Source organism: Pinus tabuliformis, chromosome 2_1, assembly GCF_031772625.1.
Source record: "Pinus tabuliformis cultivar Carrire ecotype Pingquan chromosome 2_1, CPIR1, whole genome shotgun sequence".
Classification (NCBI taxonomy): domain Eukaryota; kingdom Viridiplantae; phylum Streptophyta; class Pinopsida; order Pinales; family Pinaceae; genus Pinus; species Pinus tabuliformis.
Genome location: NC_142299.1, coordinates 646,455,911 through 646,459,095, shown reverse-complemented (window position 1 = coordinate 646,459,095; position 3,185 = coordinate 646,455,911).

Here is a 3,185-nt window from a genome sequence, read left to right as displayed (position 1 = left end):
AAGAAATTAAGGAAGTTGTCTTAGTTGAGAAATTTTTGAGATCCTTGTTTGCTAAATTTGAATCCAAAGTGTCTGCCATAGAAGAAAAGTAGGATCTGCAGAATATCACTATGATACAGCTTAACAGAATCTTAACTGCTTTTGAAATGAGAAAAGGAGGACCATCAGATATGAGAGAAGCCGCATTTAAAGTATCAACAAAGGGAAAATAAAAACTCAATGAATCAAGATACAGTTTAGAAGAAGAATATGAGGTAAATTTTGTCAAGAAGCTTCAACGGGGATCTAGAAGGTTCAAAGGTAAGCTACCTTTCAAATGTTTTTCTTGTGGTAGAGTTGGTCATTATGCTGCTAGATCCCCTCATAACAAAGAAAAGATGTCTGGAGAAGGTAATAGAAGTTATTATACTCATGATAATAGTGATGACTCATCCAATAGTAATGAAGATAATCAAGAAATTAAACTTCTCATGGCATATGAAAATAATGATGTAGAAAAAGAAGAAGTTACCAGATTAAAAGTTCAACTGGAGACAGTAACCAGAGTAAGGGAGTAGTTGCAGGATGTAGTAAAAGATCAGAGCATAACAATCCAGAGACTTGAATCTAAGATCCTCTCTCTAAAAGAAGATCTTGAAGAATCAAAGAAGCAGAATGAAGAAGCTCTTGAATAACAACATGAAGTGCTCAAATTAAGGGAACAAGTGGAAAAAGGAAGAAAGGCTGAAGAAAACATAAAGAAGCAATATCTGGAAAATGAAGAACAACATCAAGTTGAGGTAAATATCTTAAAAGGTAAATTAAAAGAAAATGATAAACTGTTATGATTTCAAGACAATACTAAGATTTTGGATGATATTCTTAGTAGTAAAAGATCCCCTGCTATCAAAACTGGTCTTTGTTTTTATGAAATTGTTGAAGGTGAATCTAGCTCACAGGGTGAGGTAAGGAACTCTAGTGTAAAACCTGAAATGCTCAACAAGGAGATAAGAGGTCAACCCCAACAACAACCAAGGAAAGAAAATCTTCAAAGAAAATCTTTTGCTCCTAACTGTGGAAGTGATAGACGGTTATTTCCTCCGATGAATAATGTTGAATGTTATGAATGTCATAATCTTGGACATGTTGCAGCCAGATGTAGAAGTAGAATGGTTCAATACCATCACACAGAAAGATCATCATGTTCCGGGTACTTTAAGGGATATTGTTTTTCTTGCAATATGTTTGGTCACAAAGATATTGATTGCAATAAAAGGAATATGAAGCATGTAAGATGTTATGCATGTAACAAGTTGGGACATAAAGTAAAGGAATGCAGAAGCAAAATTCGGACACCAAAGCAAAAGGAGCATACATCATCTCAATCCCAGGTATTGAAGAATACAAAATTAGTGTCAGAAAGATGTGGCATAACTCAATTAGCAGACATAACAGACCCAGGGGAAACTGAAAGTGTAAACCTTTAGTCTTCCAATTTGCATATGTAGCTATTATGAAGAGAAGTTGCGTATATATGCAAGTTAAAGGCTGCAGAGTCACGTATATGGAGCTCTGAAGAAAAAGCAGCAGAACAGAGTCACAAAAAGAAGTCTGATATGGTTCGGTCATGGTATATGTTGCTTGGCACAGGTTTAGGGGGAGCATATGGTTCGAATAATGCGTTGTTGGCATTATGGTTAGAAGTCTTTGGTTACTTATTGTTGGTTGGCCAAGAGAATGGTATTGCAGGTTACAGGTCTAGATGCTGGTGACAGATGCTTATGGTGCAGATCATATATGGTGTACGATAGTTGCTGATGACTATCATGGTCTTGTTTAGATTGATGGTCTTTGTTATAAAAGTCATGAATATCATTTGATGTAAAGGTCTTGCAAAGGCCTAATTTGTATTCCACTATGTATGGGAAGGATGATGTAATAATTTCTATTTTCAGTCATGTATAAACATTTGGTATATCCCCACTTGGTTGGTTGGATGAGTCAAAATGGTGTATCCCCACTTCGTTGGGAGATTGATGTATGTATGAGTCATTGGTGATAGAAATGTCATACTCACTTAGTTGAGTTGTAGAGTCATGTTATTCTTTTGAAAAATATTGTTGCAGACTCGACATGTGCTCAGGGGGAGCATGGATGGATTGATACATCTTAGCATGTACAAAGGGGGAGCTCAATCAGAGATTTCAGCATGTACTCAGGGGGAGTATGGACAACAGAATGTATATCAAAGGAGAGAATATCTTGGTCCACCCTTTGCCTTTGATGTCAAAGTGTGAGAGTGACTTGGTGTGGTTATTGCCATCAAGTCCAAAGGGGGAGATTGTTGGCATTATGATACAGGTATGACACAGGTGTTGTCCTTGATGGCAACTCTCTCAGATGAAAGATCACAGTATAGTAGGTAAACAACAAAGAATGAAGAAAGAAAGGTATACGCAGGTTCACCATTGACCAAGCCGCGTATACACACAGGTTCACTGTATACAAAGTCGCGTATACGAAAAGGTATATGCAGGTTCACCATTGACCAAGTCGCGTATACACGCAGGTTCTCTATATACAAAGGCACGTATAACGTACACACGCACTTTCACAGAAGGAAAGGCGCGTACATGTTGGAAAACTAAGTTTTGGTCTGTGGTATTTGGTCCATGGTATTTTGGTATTGGTCCATGGTATTTGGTTCGAGGTATTGACCCCAGGTATTGGGTCCAAGGTATTGGTCCTACGTGGTTTTGGACCATGGTATTGAGAGAGGCCTAAACCTATAGAAGAAGGAGAAGATCATTAGGCCAAGTAGTGCAAGTGTGCAAGTGATGAATATCTGATGAAGTATGAGATCTAGTATGCAGGTTATGGGTATGTGATGCAAAGGATACACCTGTGTGGTGAATGAAGGTTGATGGACCGGGATCATGAAGACTAAAATGCATTATCATTATATGGTATGATCATGAACAGTTTAGATCTGAATACTGACGCATGTCTTATCCTTTATATCTGATGATCTGGGTAAATCTGAAGTAGAAAATTGCAGTAAAGGTATAAGTAATTATTTTCAGATCTATATGTTGGTTCCCTTTGGTGAAAGGGCATATAAACACTGGTTTGACACATCCAAGTAGCGTATACATTATGAGATTTGATATTTGAGGTTGTTTTTGGTTCTAGTGGTTGTTGCAAGG